This window comes from Centruroides sculpturatus, unplaced genomic scaffold (assembly GCF_000671375.1).
Source record: "Centruroides sculpturatus isolate CEXI.00-Female unplaced genomic scaffold, Cexi_2.0 scaffold249, whole genome shotgun sequence".
In the NCBI taxonomy this organism is placed as follows: Eukaryota; Metazoa; Arthropoda; class Arachnida; order Scorpiones; family Buthidae; genus Centruroides; species Centruroides sculpturatus.
In genome coordinates this window covers 591,045-602,214 of record NW_019384482.1, presented here as the reverse complement: position 1 = coordinate 602,214, position 11,170 = coordinate 591,045, and the positions used below count along the sequence as shown (strand labels likewise).

Sequence of the window (11,170 nt, the reverse complement as noted above, 5' to 3'; positions counted from 1 at the left end):
AACGGGACATTCCAATTTTCAACGCGAGTGTTGAGTGTTGAAGTCAACAATTTGACGTCATCAACGACGTTCCAACTCGAGTACGAAGTGCTTACTACCCATAATTCCATTCTCAGCAAGATGGATTCCATTCAAATGTCTTACCAATTACCCACAATTCATTGGAAAGTAGCAGTCAACATATCTGTTGAGTGCTGAGTGTGTTGAGTCAGCGCTGACAACAGCGCTACCTCAATGTTGAAAAAAGGAACGAATTTTAACGAATGTTGAGATCAGCGCTGAGTCAGCGTTGAAAATTGGAATGTCCCGACAGTCTCAGAAAAACACCACACAAATGTGGCAGTGCTCAAGGACTATATACTACACTGTGCAGTGCTTGGGAAGTGCTGCCAGCTAAATAACACACAACAAAAAAATATTGGAGTAGCCCAAGATATAGCCAAAGGTTGCAGCGCCACAGCACTAGCGAAAATTTAAATTTGTCGACTGGAATGCTTTCGGATAAACGACGCTCTACTGTATTTCTATTGAATATTTTATTAATACTCAATAGAAACATAATAATTATAAATTTAATAATGTTTTCATATTTATATTTCAAGGATGTAGCTACACAGGAAGGCAGGGACAGTGTCTTCCACATCCTTCTGCCTCTCATTCTGTTGTCCCACAAGTTTGAAAAGTAAACAGTGTAAAAGAAGTCACAAGCACACTGGATGAAACACAAAAAAAGGCATATCAGACTCAAATACTGTTTACAGGAAAAGCCAAAGGTACAGAAAAATAAAATTTAATACTTGTTCATGTTCATCCTTTCTTTTATTCAGTATTGCCATATGTATCACTGGTTGACTTTTAAATTTCTCTTTCTTGCATATAACATGCTACTTGCATGTTATATGCAAACAAGTGACCATACTCAGGGCTGATGCTACCACATAGGCAAACTAGGCATTTGGTCAGGCCAGAAAATGGCAAGGGTGGCAAATTTTTTTCAGTGAAAATAGCAAACAGTGAAACTATTGTAGTAATATAAGTGAAATTAAATTATCTTAAATAAAATTTAAATTTAAAAACATTCAAAAATTTATTCCCACTTCTAATAGGTATGGCATTTTAATACAAATTTTTTTCATTTTATGTAGAGGAATAAGGGGCATCAAATGCATATCTTGCCCCAAGCAAAATAAACTCTAGTGCTGGCTCCAACAATACTCAGAAATTTCTATTTACATTCCTGATATATAGAAGTTGTATATACAAATACACACAAACAAATTTTTAAGCATTTCACTGATAACAAATATAAAATTTTAAGTTTGTTAAGCATACATTTACCATTTTGAAACAGGTTTGCAAAAAGAAATAATTCCATATTGTAAGTAATAGTATAAACTAATGCCATAAACTGAAATTTAAATCTCAAGAGTTCATTCTACAAAAGCCTGATTTCAAAACTCCAATCTGTATATTAGTTTATAATATAAAAATTATAGTTGATATCACTTTAAAGAATGAAGCAATGCAAACACTACTATACTAGTCATCAAATAGATGCCATCACATATTATTCTTAATCAATCATTAAGTACTGTTACATTTATTTTAGGTATTTATTATTTTCAGTATTATTTAAGATTACAATTCACAAACATAAATATATACAGTATATGACTTCTTAATACTTAATCTATTCTTTTGTCTGTTATAATTTAAATTAATTAATTCTAATAAAAAAGCCATAATAAAATCTAATATAATTAATTTACAAAATCAATTCTTTAGTTCTAAGAATGAAGGCAGTAGATGAAAGTTTAATCAAAAAGTAATCATCAGACTGGAAAAAACCCATTATGAAATAACAAAAAAAAAAAAGGCTGGAAATATTTAATTATGACAAATTAATAGATGTAAAGTTAAACAAGATAAATCAAAAGATGCTTAAAATTAGAAAATAATTTTATAATTAATGGCTTTGAGAATAATTTGTAAATTGAAATCATTAAACTATTGTTAAAATATAATGTTATTTTTATTCATGTGTCAAATAAAATTGAATATAAATTGCAATAATTCAATCAACATAATCATTATGTAATCTCATTAGAATTTAGAAATTTGGTGCTAGAATATTATAACTATAAAAAATTAAGGAATTACAGTATAAGGGGGAAAATATATTATCATCTATTTTAATAAAATTTCATTAAATTTGTCTAAAAGATATATGTTGGGAAAAAATATGAAATATTCATTAATAATTAAATTATTATTAAAGGGCAATTGCAAATAGTTACTTAATGTTAGATTTACACATAAGCTAGACAAATCATAGATTAGAGGTTTTTATTGATCAATCTCACCTTAAATCTTTTTTATTGACAATATTTTTGAGGAAATTTTCAATACTTTGGCTCAGGGCTACAGTTTACATAAATCTACTCCTGGATTTGTTTTTATGCACTAAATACAAATATTATATTTTAGTGTTTATAGTTTTAAAATTCCAAATAAAAAATTTATGAGTACAAGTTTACGATATGCAAATAAATCATTATTTGTAGAATGTTCAACATATCAATGAATTCTTTGTTTTTGATTTGCATTAAATCATCTGAGAATGCATATTCCTCAAAAAATATATATATATGGCATTATTTAAAACTTTTTTAAAAGTTGTATACCACTGGAAGAATAGAGAAAAATGAATCAAACTGATGCAACTAGTTAGTCAAATGTTCAAAGAATGATGGTCAAGATGGTGGATACAATTTCAGGAAATAGCTAATTTGTCGAAGACACTATTTCAAGAATATCCTGGAATCACATCACAAGATAATCAAAATCTATCTGCAACTGTCAGGTGCCATTAAAGATTGATATATTCAATTTGTCTGTATTCATCAATATGAACAATTTATGCATATATATTTACTGCATTATAATATATATTTGTCAAATAATTTTGAATCATATTAGTTTAATGATTTCAATTTACAGATTATTCTCAAATTTTATTGATGAATACAGACAAATTGATATATTCAATTTGAATACAGACATTTGAAAGAATATATATGTATATTCTTTCAAATGTCTTATAATATATATATATATCTTTTTAAATTAATTATGTATTTAATCAATTATATTCTAGTTTATTAGAGAATTAAAATAATCATAATGGGACTTGTTATAATTGTTATAACAAAATACAGTTGATTTTGAAGAGTAAGAGATTAGTTTTAACTTTAAACTGTGAGTTTTAGAATCTTTTCAAATTCTATTATTAAATATTTAACCGTGAAGAAATAACTTTTATCATTTATTTAATTTTTGAAATTCTTATAATTATTTAAAGATCAGGGAAAGAAGGATTACTAAGAACTTAATGGGAGTTTAGCAATAACAAGAAATAAAAGAGAAAGTATCAAAAGCATACAATAGTAAGAAATGTATTATAGAGATCAGAAATGTGGAGATAGATTAAACAAAGAAAAGATTTGAATTCTGAAAAGAGATGCTCTTAGATGATTATGTGGAATATTCTTTATTCTTTGTTCAAAAGAATAAGAAATGAAAAAATAACAGAATGATGGATATAGAAGAGAGAATAGTGTAAGAAATACAGAGGCAATAATTGATATGATACATTCATATGAAAAGAGTGAAAGATGACTACTATATTTCCTAGACTTGTCATGAAACAAATACCATCAGAGATGGATAAGAGGAAAACATGATGCTAAAAGGATGGAATTGAGCTAAAGAAACTTGAACAATAAATATTCCTCAACAATATACTTTTCGATTGTTCATAATGAACAATAGAAAAAGTATACAGAAATTACAGTATAGTACAGTAGAGTATATTTTATATATGTATAGTATAAAATTTTGTTCTTAGATAATTAGGAAATAAAATATCATAATAAAAAAATCTTGAAAAAACTGCAAATAGCAATGGGATAACTGATAGTTATCCTATAATAATAATATGCATGATTATTACTTGCCTATTATTATTATTATTATTATTATTATTGTTATTATTATTATTATAAACAATATTCAAGATCATTTACTGTTTGAGATAGCAAATTATGAAAAGCATTTTATGAAGCTAAAACATCTAAACAAAGCTTGAATGAATTTTAATTGAAATTTAGTTCATCTAAACTAATCTTTTTTCTTTTAATTAAAAACAATGTACTTTATACATTTCAGATAGACTAGGATATTGATGTCATAGATAAATAAAAATAGCCTATATTTTAGATATTATAGTAATTTTGAATTTGCTAACTGAAACAAAATGCATTGTAAATAATTTACACATTATATACAAATTGATTCCATTGTATAGTTTATAAAAATGTAGAATCAACTAATATAATAATGAATTGTTCAGCAGAGATAAAGAACAGAGAACAATATTTCAATCTGAACTACCCAGGAAATTTCTAAAAATCCAGATTAAAAATCTGGATACTTCCTGACAATATGATGATTCTTCATATTTATTCAAGCTAAAGTGCTTTTGATAATTTGGTGGTTAAAACAATAGTTTCATATAGCAATATCGGATTATTTTTATTTCAGTGTTATTGATATTAAATACATATATTTTATAATTTGCATAAATGCAATTAAATTTCAATTATCAACATTTAATCTGGGATGCAAACAACAAGACAATATTTTCTTCATGAACAAGATATAAATACAACATCAGTTTTAAAACTATAAAGCCTTGAGTGAGAAAAAAAATCAGCTTTTTATGTGATCTCAGAAAAGCTTCTGACTTAATACAAGCTTATATATCTATTGTCAGCTGATGCATAAAGTTATTTAGTAAACTATTGTGAGCAAGCAAATCATAAAACATTATATATAATGAGCAGCATTATATTTCATAAAATGCATCAAATTTTTTTACCAAATCTCTCAGCAGAATCAAAGATATTGAAATATTATACTTCAGTAGTACAACACTGATTGTTAAAGTTATTACTATCTACCTATTCTGAATTCACTTGATAAAATTATATTTTCAAAGTACACAAGATGAACATATAAATTGGACTGCAAGATTTTCAAATTTGAAATCATATTAAGTTATCTAAAATAGATTACAGTGATGAACAAATTTTCTCAATGAATAATATTAATTTAAGATTTCTCTATTATATGAATAGACATTTGACTGTTTGATAACACGACATATTTGATCACAATCTTAGCAATACAGGTAACCCCCGTATAACACGGCACTTCTATAGCACAGATTCGCTCTAACACGGTTTGAGAATTGGTACCATCCCCCGTATAACACGGTACTTTTATAGCGCGGATTCACTCTGACACGGTTCGAGAATTGGGTAAAACCCTCGTACAACAGGAAATGTAATAAATTTTTACATACTTAACTAATAATAGTTCACGAAAATTATTATTTTCGTGAACTGTTAGTACTTAAGTACGTAAATTTTCTCTTCTTGTCTTCTGTCGATACAGGTGGTCCTTCTCGAAACTTGTTTCAATGTTGCCACATCGCGACGCTTCTGCTTCTGATGTTGCCGAATGTTTTTCCCTTATTCCATACTTGCTTTATTCTTCGTAAGTGCTTAGCACCATATAAGGAAATTTATAAAGACCTTTTAACTAGAAGCAAGCAATCTAAAATTACATACATTTTGCAAAAGGTAAAGCATGGATCTGAAGATAATGCAGAAAAATGCTCAGAGGATAAGGATAACTTGCCAAAAAGAAAACGCTCTCGGTTAATTAATAGTGTTTTTAGTGATGACGAAGAAAATATTGTTTAATTTATATTAATATGTATCACTTAAAAAATTTTAATGAAGATATTTATCTTAATTATGAAAATATACTAGTATGTTTTTTTAATTTTTGGAATCTAACCCTCCTTTTCGTATTAGTTCTTTGTTTCATATAACACGGATTCGCATAACACGGCAATTTTTTGGAACGTAACTACCGTGTTATACGGGGGTTACCTGTACTTATTTCAAGCTATTAAAATCATTTTAAGTATTCATAGTTTCATCATATGATTATACAATAAAAAAATAATAGATTGTAAATAAAAAGATTTAAACAATCTGTTTTTTAAGCACCAATAATTTTAAAATAAATAACTTAACATAATTTCAAAACTTCATTAAGACCTGAAATAAATTTTTCACAAAATTACAATTTAGGATTGATATTGAATCTTTACCCATTATGTAGCATATAATAGAAGTCTTTAGATGTGAACAGAATCAAAGTTAGATTCAAAATTGTTTATTTACATAATTTAAAAAAACTGAATCATACAGAAATAGAATTGCCAATTTTTAGAATAAAAAATTCTGAACACACTGTGGAAAAAAAAATCAAACTTGAAGAAGTGAGGAACAAAATAAACATATAATTTTATGAGCATATAGGTTTTATGAGCATTCAAAGATTTTAAATAAATATGGAAAATAAATAGAAGTATGTGATTTATAAGTAATCATTAACATGTATATATAATACATACTAGGGAAAGCCATTAATTAAAAGCAATTTTGATATAATGACACATAATGATCAGAAAACTAATATTTTCCTGAACTTTGCTAGACAATATCACAAAACAGTTATCTGAGAACATTGTGTGTGTTTGCAATGTTGCTATACACAATGATGTATCAAAGATGGCCTCCCCACTGTCAGTGTGACTGTTAAGGAGCAAAAGTGTTATAAATTTTTATAGTCAAAAGGTAAGAAAACAACTGAAATTTAATGCAGGATGGTGGCTCAGTATGGAGAAAATTGTTTAATCCAACATAAGGTGTATGATTCAGTCCAGAGTTTAAGGAAAGCAGATACATTGTTTATGATGAGATCTGACCAAGACAACCAACAACTGTTGCAACAGAAACAATCAAACACAAATTGATATGCAAACTAGGGGTTCTGGAAAATCATAATTGATAATGTGCTTACAAGATTGTTCCCAATGACTTTGGATACAGAAAGGTGCTGAAGACAGCTTATAATACGCTGTTTTTAAACATCTGGACACAATCATACATCTTAGGTTGGCCTAAATGACCGTCTCCATACTGAGTCACCATTCCATACTAAATTTCACCCATTATATGTACAATAATGAACCACAAAAACACAAAAACCTGACCACAAAAACATAACACTTCACTATTCCCAGTATATGTATAGATGATTTGAACAATTCATTATTGTCTTCTAATAATACCATAATCTTCTGATTTTTCAAGTTAATCAATCAGGAATATTTCAAAATGTTCATTGGCTAATCTGTCAAACTCATTCCAAGTCAATGTATTTACCATTATTCAATCACCATTGATTGAAAACTGAAAGCACATCTCAGGTACAAAAAATATATGCTATAAAAAAAAACATGCAGTAACAAATTCTGACATGCTTAGAAGCAGGTGTTCATATAGGCCTACATGCACTTCTAGATCATCATGCTTGTGAACATCAAAGTTAATGTTCATAAGTAATAAGCTTTAAGTATAAATAGATGTGCTAAACAGCATTAAACAATTTTATATCATTAACAAACACTAGAGGCCAATTTGTGACCCAACATAAGAATAATTTTATTTTAGGAAATGTTTGATTTTTTTGAAACAACGAATACATTATAAAATAGTGTAAAATTCAGCTAAAAATATATGGGTTCTAAGAATTTTTGAGTTAAATATTCAGCATAAGCATTGTGGTCATTTTATAATCCCACCTAGTCATCAAAAGGTTAAAGCACTTTATTTTTTTGAATATTTTTAAGCTTACAAAAACTGATTATAATATCATAATTCAGAATACTAAAAATAATTTATGAGAAGAGTACCAACTTTTGAATGATTTAGATCAGTGTTTTTCAACCTGGGGTCACAAAGCCTTACACGGGAGGTTGTGGGTAGAAGAAAAAGACAAGTGTTTGTAGGTCCTACACTACATTAAAAAAACTACAATTTCAGTGAGAATTACGGCCCACCCCAGAAAATGATAGTGGAAAAAGTGTTGAGCTGATTTACAAAAGGAAATAAAAAAGCAGAAAAGTAGAAGCTGAAAATTCAGATCCTAAAAAAAAGTCAACAGTTCCATGTGCCTAATGTTACAATTTAAGGAAGTTTCATACTTTTATGTGTATTAAATTATTGTCAATTCTGATGAAATTTTCATTTTAATCAACAATAATTTGTCTCAACAGAAAGAAAATTAAATACATAGTTTTTAAAATCACTGATATAGTTTTAATATGGCCCTAGGGGGTTGCCAGAATTTTTTAACTTGTAAAGGGGTCACGTATTCAAGAAGGTTGAAAAACACTGATTTAGATAACAGAAACATTGAAAATGTCAGCTGTCTAAAGCATTTAAAATTTGGAAAAAAGTAGATGCTAAGCTTTAACAAGATATGATTTAATCATATATAAAACCATCTTCTCATATTAAGCAATACAGAATAAAAGATTTCAAACACTCAGTATACTTACATAACTGAAAAACTACAAAATAATAAAAATACTTAAGTACCTAAGATCTACTTGGAAAGCTGATACTGGACTAAATTAGTCCAAAAATAATAAGCATTTTGGTGATCTTAACTTAGTAGTTTGTGATTAAACATTTAATAAAAATCAATTAAATTTTAGTAATATACATAATGATCAAATTCACAGAACTTATTAACACTGTTATAGTTGTAAAAATAAAATCATATTTTTATCATCCTAAAATATTTTATCATTCCAAAATATTTTAAAATATTCTGTATTAACAGAAAAAAGAATTGTGGTCTTTTTATTGATAAAATAATAGTTGATTAAATAAAATTATATATAATTATTAATATAGAATAAAATAAAAATATGTTAAAGATATTTTCTTAATCAAAACTATATTAAAATTATCATGTATATATAGCAATAAATTATTTATTATACAAATATTTTCAGTTTGCTTAATTCTTCTTCAGATTCAAAATGTAACAATCTTAAATACTTAGCAATAAATTATTAAAATACAAGCATTTTCATCTACCTTAAGTATTCATCTTCACATTTAAACAAAATTGTAAAACAGTTATATTTTAGTATCTTGTGTGTAAAAGTAACATCTTGAATGCACTACTTGAAATTATGATTGATGTAAAGAATTATATAAGCCTTACAAAAGTTTAGAGTAATTCAGTTTACACATTAAATGAGACTGTTACAGGTAGTTCAAAATATTTCTTTTTTAATTTACTGATGGATATTAAAAGTTGTTACATTTTGAATTCATATGTAAAGTTTATGATGGTCTATTATTTCTAGATAAAAATTTAAAGGAACTACAATTTAAAAATTTAAAACTATATTAATTGAATTTATGTTATCTTTTTAAAATTTGTATCTCTGCAAATACCATAATCAATTTTGGGATTTACAGTTTAGAAAATAATATAAATTATAATTATTAAAAGTTGTAATGTACAAATAAAATGTTAATATTATTTTAGCATGTTTTTTGTTTGGAATTCTATTTTAATCATGCATTTCCATTAAATACTTATACATATTTAGTATTTTTATGGAAATCATCTCACAGCTATGTTTCTTTGTATTCTTCAATTTCCTATTACTACATTAATTTATATATACATAAAATATAACTTATAAAATTATTTTGCAGTTTTCAAAATCTGATAATACTAATTATAATTACCTTATGATCTATTATTTGCCATCTATCATAGTTTTTATCCTTCCAAGTAAATGATGATAGTAAATTTTGATATTTAATAAATCATATCAGAATTGTTAGATTCTTTTTGAATATTTTAAGAAACTTATTTACAAAAATTCTCTCTACAATAAACCAATCCTCAACTCGGAATACATAAAACTTTTAATTGTAATTTTAAAATATCAAATTTTCTATATAATATGCTGTATGTTATTTAATTGTATTTAATTAAATACTAAATAAATTCAGAATCTAATGTTATCTACAAGAGAATAAAAAATAAATGTTAACTAAATATTTTCAAATAAGGTTAATCGTCATCGGGGACTAGAATCAGCATACACAAAAATCATATAAACATTATGAATCCACAAAGTAGGCATGCTATCATTGAATTTTAGTATTCCAAAATATCTTGGTGGATTATAGTTTTTTAGTACTCAGTAATAGTATTGTACATTAAAGTTTCTGTTAAAATTCATTGTCATTTATTTCTTAATCATTGAAATATTTATATTAAACCTGAGCTGTTAATTAAAAAACATTTTGTAATTTTAGTACAGCCTTATTAGCAACCAAATTACCTATATCCAATTTCTCACAACAGTGAATCATGTTCTTTAGTAGCTACCTATTGTGATATCCAAATCAAATAATCCTAGTATTACAAACTTCTTCAAAGCATATTTGTGAAAAATTCAATGCAGTTATGCTAATAAAAGTAGGAAATAGGGAGCAATATCATTCCCAGCACTTGTTTTCATTTGTTTCAGAATCTGGTGTCTGTGTCCAACCATGATTGTGTAGTTTGGTGATTTTTATCACAAAATTTTAGTAGTCTTACAAGCTTATTCTTAACAATTCATTACAATAGGTTCACTATCTCATTTATTTATTTTTATTGCTCTGTTTTCATGTAGTAATTTTTTAATATGAAGTATACAGTACAGGGTAATTACATTGTTTTCATTACTGTCTATTGTGTCATTAAAGAAAATGTAATCCATATAGAATTTGTAGTAGACAAGAGGCTTCCCTGTATGGTAATAAATACTTGAATTGAATTATTTTCTCTAAATGAATTTTGCATTTCCTAGAGGAAAAAAGAAATACTTCTAGATTCAACAGTAATCCCAAAGGAAACAAATAGATGATGTTATATCCTTAATAATATGTGAGAAAGGTTTTGTGCTGTTAGTCTTAGAAATAGTTCTAGCTACATATGCATAGTAATATAAATATGTTTTATAAATAACATAATTTAATTACAGTAGAACCTCCATTATCTGGACCTCCATTATCCGGATTTTCGATTATCCGGATTGTTCAAAATAAACAAAAATTTTACGAATTTGCTGATTTGCACTTGGCGAATTACGACACTGTTTATGTTC

The 11,170-nt window shown here is 26.6% G+C and overlaps 1 protein-coding gene and 1 long non-coding RNA gene across 2 annotated transcripts in view; one reads left to right on the top strand and one right to left on the bottom strand.

Moving 5' to 3' along the window:
• LOC111621479 (bifunctional heparan sulfate N-deacetylase/N-sulfotransferase-like) overlaps positions 1-11,170 on the bottom strand; it is a 60,591-nt gene that overhangs the window by 44,943 nt on the left and 4,478 nt on the right. The gene's annotated exons all lie outside the window — the stretch shown is intronic.
• LOC111621486 lies at positions 693-1,921 on the top strand. The gene is made up of 2 exons (XR_002756087.1): positions 693-773; positions 1,786-1,921. It is a non-coding gene; the product is annotated as an uncharacterized LOC111621486 (long non-coding RNA).